The 10,737-nt window shown below is 33.1% G+C and overlaps 1 long non-coding RNA gene across 1 annotated transcript in view; it reads left to right on the forward strand.

Annotated features, from left to right (window-relative positions):
* The window catches only part of LOC130356080 (uncharacterized), a 56,856-nt gene that overhangs the window by 25,058 nt on the left and 21,061 nt on the right, over window positions 1-10,737 (forward strand). The window contains exons 3-6 of the long non-coding RNA XR_008888769.1: window positions 1,046-1,120; window positions 3,927-3,999; window positions 6,805-6,877; window positions 9,648-9,720. This is a non-coding gene — a long non-coding RNA (uncharacterized LOC130356080). The remainder of the gene's footprint in view (window positions 1-1,045; window positions 1,121-3,926; window positions 4,000-6,804; window positions 6,878-9,647; window positions 9,721-10,737) is intronic.

Genomic DNA, 10,737 nt, shown 5'->3' on the forward strand with positions numbered 1-10,737 from the left:
AAACAACTATGTCCGCCAAATCTGGGGATCAATTGTGGTACAGAAAGTGATGACAAACATGTGTGCTAATTTTTGCACGGTTCTGACCAGTTCTTTTAGAGAAAACTCTGTTTGCAGAAAATTGCGCAATCCAATATGGCCCCCAATTCTGGGGATCAATAGTGGTACAGAAAGTGATCATGAGCATGTGTGCAAATTTTCATATTGTTCAGACCAGTAATTTCAGAGAAAAATATGCATGCAGGATATTGTGCAATCAAATATGGCTGCCAAATCAGGTGCTCAATTGTGGTACAGAAAGTGATCACAAACATGTATGCTAATTTTTGCACAGTTCTGACCAGTTCTTTTAGAGAAAACTAAGTTTGCAGAAAATTGTGCAATCCAATATGGCCTCCAATTCTGGTGATCAATAGTGGTACTGGAAGTGATCACGAACATGTGTGTTCATTTTCAAATTTTTCTGAAAAATTACCCCAAAAATATAAAAAAGATAATCCAAAACCCCCCTCACATTAGCCATAACTAAACATTGCCTGTCAGCATAAGGCTGAAAGGCATAATATACTTCATTATAATACCAGTGCAGTGTATTATATGAGACATATGAAGATCGCTGATAAACGACCTCTTATAGGATTAGTTTAAAAAGTGGAAAGAAAAGAAACGGTCGATAAAATAATAAGTAATACCATCAGCATAATGTTGGGAGGCATAAAACATTTAATAAAATTATTCAACTCGTCCCCCCCATTTCAACATTAAAAGGCATACATCTCCATAAGTGTTAGATATGATATAAACATTTTAGATAAAATATTTTATAAAAAAGAAATAAAAAATGTACAATTTATTTTATGGAACAAAATGATCTAAATCTCAATGTGTCCCTTTTTCTTATGCTGATTCATAATTCCTGAGATAAGTAGTTCTGGCCCTAGGGTGTGATATATATATATATATATATATATATATATATATAGATATATATAGTAGCGTCTGTAGCATGTATCAGGAACATGTTATCATACCTGTGTCTTTTTAGAGGGGACTGATGCCCAGTGAGAAGGTGAACGGGACATATACCCTCGTCAGCTTGAAGAAAGGAACCACGAGACAGGTAATTAATATTTATATTAATTACTGATAACAATCAGGCTAGATTTAAAATCTAGACCTGCAGAGATTTTATAGTCTCTCCCTTATACATGAAGATATATGTGTTGCTTATAAGTATATCGTTTATGGACAGCTTTTTATATAACACAAGCATATCTCAGGTACAGAGATTAGGAGCATTTATGATCCTTATTCTCTGTTTTTTCATTTGTAGGAATCCCCTTTTTTAATAATCAATAGAACAGACTCAACAGGCTGCAGAGTTTACAAGTTTACTTTAGAAAGTGGGCTGACTGACTGCAGATGTAGGTCTTAACTGTACTAAATAAAGAAAAATTAACATTTTTTTTATTCAAATATATAATTATAGCCAAAGACTATAACCACAAAAATACATAGCCTTTTAACATAATGCTGAAGGGCATATTAAACTGCACTTTAATACTAGTGCAGTGTATTATGTAAGCAATCTTAAGACCTCTGTTAAAAGTCCCATTTATCAAAATTAAAGGCTAGGATCAAACTGAGGAATTTCCAGCTGGAATAACTATTGCCAGAGGTTCCACAGGTGCATTGCCGCACCATAGATGGCAATATATTCTGCATGGATCCTATCTAAAAAAATAAAAAGTTAAAAATAAACAATTTATAAAATAATTAACCCCCACCCAACCCCTACAAAAATATATATAAAAATATGAAAAAGGTATAAAAAAAAAAACCAAAAATATAAAAAATAACCCAACCCTCCCCTCACTTTCGCCATAATTAAGCAGTGGCTGTCGACATAATGCTGACAGCCATAATACACTGCACTGTAATACTAGTGCATTGTATTATATGGGTGATCAGTAGATCGCTGGTGAATGCCCTCTCATGGGATAAAAATAACATAAAAAGTTAAAAAGTAAATAAACTAATTAAACAGAGTATCCTCAAAAACATATTAAAAAAGATTATATTTTGTTTTTTAAAACCCCCACAATAAAATCACTGACAATACCGTAACCATACATTGTCTTTTAGAGCAAATCCAAGAGGCATAAGACACTGTTTCACTACTGCAGTCTATTAATATATGAGCTATCAAAAGATGGCTGCTTTAAGTCCCTTAATGTGAATAGTTAAAACTAATAAGAAAAAAAACAAGGTTAGTAAAATAATTAAAAAAAACTAAAACTCTGCCTCCACAAAAACATCTCTTTTAAAACCATTTTTGTATCAAATATAAATTTAAGAAAACGGAAAAATAAATATATAAAAATGCCATAAAAACGTTATAACCCCATAAAAGAACCCTAATGATAGCCATAACCATACACTGCCTATCAGCATAATGCTGAGAGACATAATGCACTGCACTACAAAAGTAATGCAGTGTTTCATAGAAGCGATCAGATCAGTGGTGAAAAGTTGCTCTTTTATGGGAAAGACGGAAATAGAAAGGCAGAAATTCTATAAAGAAACAATAATTATAAAAAGTAAATAAAAAAACAAAAAAAAAAGCTGCAAGCAGCGATACAGGTGGCCAAGCTGCACAGACGGTTTAAAACACACGATCGCTGTGACCCCCTGATGGTGGAGAAGGTGATCGTGGACATGTGTGCTAATTTTCACATTGTGCTGACCAGTTATTTAAGGGAAAAATATGCTTGCAAAATATTGCATAATCCAATATGGCGGCCAAACCATGCAAATGTGGTAAAGAAAGTGATAATGAACGAGTGTGCTAATTTTCATATTGTTCTGAGCAGTAATTTCAGAAAAAACTATGCATGCAGGATATTGCGCAATCAATTATGTCCACCAAATCTGGTTATCAATTGTGGTACAGAAAGTGATGACAAATGTGTGCTAATTTTTGCACGGTTCTGACCAGTTCTTTTAGAGAAAATGATGTTTGCAGAAAATTGCGCAATCCAATATGGCCCCCAATTCTGGTGATCAATAGTGGTACAGAAAGTGATCACGAACATGTGTGCTAATTTTCATATTGTTCTGACCAGTAATTTCAGAGAAAACTATGCATGCAGGATATTGCGCAATCAAATATGGCCGCCAAATCTGGTGCTCAATTGTGGTACAGAAAGTGGTGACAAACATGTATGCTAATTTTTGCACAGTTCTGACCAGTTCTTTTAGAGAAAACTATGTTTGCAGAAAATTGCGCAATCCACTATGGCCTCCAATTCTGATGATCAATAATGGTACAGGAAGTGATCACGAACATGTGTGTTAATTTTCACATTTTTCTGAAAAAAATTACCCAAAAATATTTAAAAAATAATCCAAACCCCCCTCACATTAGCCATAACTAAACATTGCCTGTCAGCATAAGGCTGAAAGGCATAATATACTTCACTATAATACCAGTGCAGTGTATTATATGATCGATCTGAAGATCGCTGGTAAACGCCCTCTTACAGGATTACTTTAAAAAGTACAAAGAAAAGAAACGGTTGATAAAGTAATAAGTTATACCATCAGCATAATGTTGGGAGGCATAAAACATTTATTAAATAATTCAACTCGTCCCCCCATTTCAAAAATAAAAGGCGTACATTTCCAATACATGATTAACTGTTTTATATGATAAAAAATTTTTAGATAAAATATTTTATAAAAAATAAATTAAAAATATCCAATTTATTTTATGGAACAAAATGATCTAGATCTCAATGTGTCCCTTTTTCTTATGCTTATTCATAATTTCTGAGATAAGTAGTTCTGGCCCTAGGGTGTGATATATATAGTAGCGTCTGTAGCATGTATCAGGAATATGTTATCATACCTGTGTCTTTTTACAGATGACTGATGCCCAGTGAGAAGGTGAACGTGACATATACCCTCGTCAGCTGGAGGAAAGGAACCACGAGACAGGTAATTAATATTTATATTAATTACTGATGACAATCAGGCTAGATTTAAAATCTAGACCTGCAGAGATTTTATAGTCTCTCCCTTATACATGAAGATATATGTGTTGCTAATAAGTATATCGTTTATGGACAGCTTCATATATGACAGAAGCATATCTCAGGTACAGAGATTAAGAACATTTATGATCCTTATTCTCTGTTTTTTTATTTGTAGGAATCCCCTTTTTTTAATAATCAATAGAATAGACTCAACTGACTGCAGAGTTTACACGTTTACTTTAGAAAGGGGGCTGACTGACTGCAGATTTAGGTCTTAACTGTACTAAATAAAGAAAAATTAAAAAATGTTTTATTCAAATATATAATTATAGCCAAAGACTATAACCATAATAATATATAGCCTTTTAACATAATGCTGAAGGGCATAATAAACTGCACTTTAATACTAGTGCAGTGTATTATGTAAGCGATCTGAAGATCTCTGTTAAAAGTCTCATTTATAAAAATTTAAGGCTAGGATCAAACTGAGGAATTTCCAGTTGGAATAACTATTGCCGGAGGTTCCACAGGTGCATTGCCGCCCCATAGATGGCAATATATTGTGCATGGATCCTATCTAAAAAAAATAAAATAAAAAACTTAAAAATAAACAATTTATAAAATAATTAACCCCCACCCAACCCCTACAAAAATATATGTAAAAAAGGTATTAAAGATAACCCCAAAATTATAAAAAACAACCCAACCCTCCCCTCACTTTCGCCATAATTAAGCATTGGCTGTCAACATAAGGCTGACAGCCATAATACACTGCACTATAATACTAGTGCAATATATTATATGGGTGATCAGTAGATCGCTGGTGAATGCCCTCTCATGGGATAAAAATAACAAAAAAGTTAAAAAGTAAATAAACAAATTAAACAGAACACCCTAAAAACATATTAAAAAAGAGAAATAAAAAAAAACACAATAAAACCACTGACAACCGTAACCATACATTGTCTTTTAGAACAATGCCAAGAGGCAAAAGACACTGTCTTACTACTGCAGTCTATTAATATATGAGCTATCAAAAGATGGCTGCTTTAAGTCCCTTAATGTGAATAGTTAAAACTAATAAGAAAAAAAACAAGGTTAGCAAAATAATATAAAAAAAACTAAAACTCAGCCTCCACAAAAAGATCCCTTTTAAAAAATGTTTGTATCAAATATAAAATTAAGAAAACAGAAAAATAAATATATAAAAATGCCCAAAAAACTTTATAACCCCATAAAAAGCTCCTAATGGTAGCCATAACCATACACTGCCTGTCAGCATAATGCTGAGAGACATAATACACTGCACTACAATAGTAGTACAGTTTTTCATAGAAACAATGAGATCAGTGGTGAAAAGTTGCTCTTTTATGGGAAAGACGAAAATAGAAAGGCAGAAATTCTATAAAAAAACAATAATTATAAAAAGTAAATAAAAAAAACAAAATATAGCTGCAAGCAGCAGTACAGGTGGCCAAGCTGCACAGACAGTTTAAAACACACGATTGCTGTGACCCCTGATGGTGGAGAAGGTGATCGTGGACATGTGTGCTAATTTTCACATTGAGCTGACCAGTTATTTAAGAGAAAAGTATGCTTGCAAAATATTGCTCAATCCAATAAGGTGGCCAAACCATGCAAATGTTGTAAAGAAAGTGATAATGAACATGTATGCTAATTTTCATATTGTTCTGAAATAATTCCAGAAATTTCAGAAAAAACTATGGATGCAGGATATTGCGCAATCAACTATGTCCACCAAATCTGGTGATCAATTGTGGTACAGAAAGTGATGATAAACATGTGTGCTAATTTTTGCACGATTCTGACCAGTCCTTTTAGAGAAAACTCTGTTTGCAGAAAATTGTGCAATCCAATATGGCCCCCAATTCTGGTGATCAATAGTGGTACAGAAAGTGATCATTAGTATGTGTGCTAATTTTCATATTGTTCAGACCAGTAATTTCAGAGAAAACTATGCATGCAGGATATTGCGCAATCAAATATCGCCGCCAAATCTGGTGATCAATAGTGGTACAGAAAGTGATCACAAACATGTATGCTAATTTTTGCACAGTTCTGACCAGTTATTTTTGAGAAAATAAGTTTGCAGAAAATTGCGCAATCCAATATGGCCTCCAATTCTGGTGATCAATAGTGGTACAGGAAGTGATCATGAACATGTGTGTTCATTTTCAGATTTTTCTGAAAAATTACCCAAAAAATCGAAAAAAGATAATCCAAAACCCCCCTCACATTAGCCATAACTAAACATTGCCTGTCAGCATAAGGCTGAAAGGCATAATATACTTCACTATAATACCAGTGCAGTGTATTATATAAGACATCTGAAGATCGCTGGTAAACACCCTCTTACAGGATTAGTTTAAAAAGTACAAAGAAAAGAAACGGTCGCTAAAATAATAAGTAATACCATCAGCATAATGTTGGGAGGCATAAAACATTTAATAAAATTATTCAACTCGTCCCCCCCCCCCATTTCAACATTAAAAGGCATACATCTCCATAAGTGTTAGATATGATATAAACATTTTAGATAAAATATTTTATAAAAAATAAATAAAAAATGTACAATTTATTTTATGGAACAAAATGATCTAAATCTCAATGTGTCCCTTTTTCTTATGCTGATTCATAATTCCTGAGATAAGTAGTTCTGGCCCTAGGGTGTGATATATATAGATATATATAGTAGCGTCTGTAGCATGTATCAGGAACATGTTATCATACCTGTGTCTTTTTACAGGGGACTGATGCCCAGTGAGAAGGTGAACGGGACATATACCCTCGTCAGCTTGAAGAAAGGAACCACGAGACAGGTAATTAATATTTATATTAATTACTGATAACAATCAGGCTAGATTTAAAATCTAGACCTGCAGAGATTTTATAGTCTCTCCCTTATACATGAAGATATATGTGTTGCTAATAAGTATATCGTTTATGGACAGCTTTTTATATAACACAAGCATATCTCAGGTACAGAGATTAGGAGCATTTATGATCCTTATTCTGTTTTTTCATTTGTAGGAATCCCCTTTTTTTAATAATCAATAGAACAGACTCAACAGACTGCAGAGTTTACAAGTTTACTTTAGAAAGTGGGCTGACTGACTGCAGATGTAGGTCTTAACTGTACTAAATAAAGAAAAATTTACATTTTTTATTCAAATATATAATTATAGCCAAAGACTATAACCACAAAAATACATAGCCTTTTAACATAATGCTGAAGGGCATATTAAACTGCACTTTAATACTAGTGCAGTGTATTATGTAAGCAATCTGAAGATCTCTGTTAAAAGTCCCATTTATCAAAATTAAAGGCTAGGATCAAACTGAGGAATTTCCAGCTGGAATAACTATTGCCAGAGGTTCCACAGGTGCATTGCCGCACCATAGATGGCAATATATTCTGCATGGATCTTATCTAAAAAAATAAAAAGTTAAAAATAAACAATTTATAAAATAATTAACCCCCACCCAACCCCTACAAAAATATATATAAAAATATGAAAAAGGTATTAAAAGTAACCCCAAAAATATAAAAAAATAACCCAACCCTCCCCTCACTTTTGCCATAATTAAGCAGTGGCTGTCAACATAATGCTGACAGCCATAATACACTGCACTGTAATACTAGTGCATTGTATTATATGGGTGATCAGTAGATCGCTGGTGAATGCCCTCTCATGGGATAAAAATAACAAAAAAAGTTAAAAAGTAAATAAACTAATTAAACAGAATATCCTCAAAAACATATTAAAAAAGATTATATTTTGTTTTTTAAAACCCCCACAATAAAATCACTGACAATACCGTAACCATACATTGTCTTTTAGAACAATTCCAAGAGGCATAAGACACTGTCTCACTATTGCAGTCTATTAATATATGAGCTATCAAAAGATGGCTGCTTTAAGTCCCTTAATGTGAATAGTTAAAACTAATAAGAAAAAAAAACAAGGTTAGTAAAATAATTTAAAAAAACTAAAACTCCGCCTCCACAAAAACATCCCTTTTAAAACCATTTTTGTATCAAATATAAATTTAAGAAACTTTATAACCCCATAAAAAAACCCTAATGATAGCCATAACCATACGCTGCCTATCAGCATAATGCTGAGAGACATAATACACTGCACTACAAAAGTAATGCAGTGTTTCATAGAAGCGATCAGATCAGTGGTGAAAAGTTGCTCTTTTATGGGAAAGACGGAAATAGAAAGGCAGAAATTCTATAAAGAAACAATAATTATAAAAAGTAAATAAAAAACAAAAAATATAGCTGCAAGCAGCGATACAGGTGGCCAAGCTGCACAGACGGTTTAAAACACACAATTGCTGTGACCCCTGATGGTGGAGAAGGTGATCATGGACATGTGTGCTAATTTTCACATTGTGCTGACCAGTTATTTAAGAGAAAAGTATGCTTGCAAAATATTGCATAATCCAATATGGCGGCCAAACCATGCAAATGTGGTAAAGAAAGTGATAATGAACGAGTGTGCTAATTTTCATATTGTTCTGAGCAGTAATTTCAGAAAAAACTATGCATGCAGGATATTGCGCAATCAATTATGTCCACCAAATCTGGTTATCAATTGTGGTACAGAAAGTGATGACAAATGTGTGCTAATTTTTGCACGGTTCTGACCAGTTCTTTTAGAGAAAATGATGTTTGCAGAAAATTGCGCAATCCAATATGGCCCCCAATTCTGGTGATCAATAGTGGTACAGAAAGTGATCACGAACACGTGTGCTAATTTTCATATTGTTCTGACCAGTAATTTCAGAGAAAACTATGCATGCAGGATATTGCGCAATCAAATATGGCCGCCAAATCTGGTGCTCAATTGTGGTACAGAAAGTGGTGACAAACATGTATGCTAATTTTTGCACAGTTCTGACCAGTTCTTTTAGAGAAAACTATGTTTGCAGAAAATTGCGCAATCCACTATGGCCTCCAATTCTGGTGATCAATAATGGTACAGGAAGTGATCACGAACATGTGTGTTAATTTTCACATTTTTCTGAAAAAAATTACCCAAAAATATTTAAAAAATAATCCAAAACCCCCCTCACATTAGCCATAACTAAACATTGCCTGTCAGCATAAGGCTGAAAGGCATAATATACTTCACTATAATACCAGTGCAGTGTATTATATGATCGATCTGAAGATCGCTGGTAAACGCCCTCTTACAGGATTACTTTAAAAAGTACAAAGAAAAGAAACGGTTGATAAAGTAATAAGTAATACCATCAGCATAATGTTGGGAGGCATAAAACATTTATTAAATAATTCAACTCGTCCCCCCATTTCAAAAATAAAAGGCGTACATTTCCAATACATGATTAACTGTTTTATATGATAAAAAATTTTTAGATAAAATATTTTATAAAAAATAAATTAAAAATATCCAATTTATTTTATGGAACAAAATGATCTAGATCTCAATGTGTCCCTTTTTCTTATGCTTATTCATAATTTCTGAGATAAGTAGTTCTGGCCCTATGGTGTGATATATATAGTAGCGTCTGTAGCATGTATCAGGAATATGTTATCATACCTGTGTCTTTTTACAGATGACTGATGCCCAGTGAGAAGGTGAACGTGACATATACCCTCGTCAGCTGGAGGAAAGGAACCACGAGACAGGTAATTAATATTTATATTAATTACTGATAACAATCAGGCTAGATTTAAAATCTAGACCTGCAGAGATTTTATAGTCTCTCCCTTATACATGAAGATATATGTGTTGCTAATAAGTATATCGTTTATGGACAGCTTCATATATGACAGAAGCATATCTCAGGTACAGAGATTAAGAACATTTATGATCCTTATTCTCTGTTTTTTTATTTGTAGGAATCCCCTTTTTTTAATAATCAATAGAATAGACTCAACTGACTGCAGAGTTTACACGTTTACTTTAGAAAGGGGGCTGACTGACTGCAGATTTAGGTCTTAACTGTACTAAATAAAGAAAAATTAAAAAATGTTTTATTCAAATATATAATTATAGCCAAAGACTATAACCATAATAATATATAGCCTTTTAACATAATGCTGAAGGGCATAATAAACTGCACTTTAATACTAGTGCAGTGTATTATGTAAGCGATCTGAAGATCTCTGTTAAAAGTCTCATTTATAAAAATTTAAGGCTAGGATCAAACTGAGGAATTTCCAGTTGGAATAACTATTGCCGGAGGTTCCACAGGTGCATTGCCGCCCCATAGATGGCAATATATTGTGCATGGATCCTATCTAAAAAAAATAAAATAAAAAACTTAAAAATAAACAATTTATAAAATAATTAACCCCCACCCAACCCCTACAAAAATATATGTAAAAAAGGTATTAAAGATAACCCCAAAATTATAAAAAATAACCCAACCCTCCCCTCACTTTCGCCATAATTAAGCATTGGCTGTCAACATAAGGCTGACAGCCATAATACACTGCACTGTAATACTAGTGCAATATATTATATGGGTGATCAGTAGATCGCTGGTGAATGCCCTCTCATGGGATAAAAATAACAAAAAAGTTAAAAAGTAAATAAACAAATTAAACAGAACACCCTAAAAACATATTAAAAAAGAGAAATAAAAAAAAACACAATAAAACCACTGACAACCGTAACCATACATTGTCTTTTAGAACAAT

The sequence above is a fragment of the Hyla sarda genome, chromosome 2 (assembly GCF_029499605.1).
Source record: "Hyla sarda isolate aHylSar1 chromosome 2, aHylSar1.hap1, whole genome shotgun sequence".
Classification (NCBI taxonomy): domain Eukaryota; kingdom Metazoa; phylum Chordata; class Amphibia; order Anura; family Hylidae; genus Hyla; species Hyla sarda.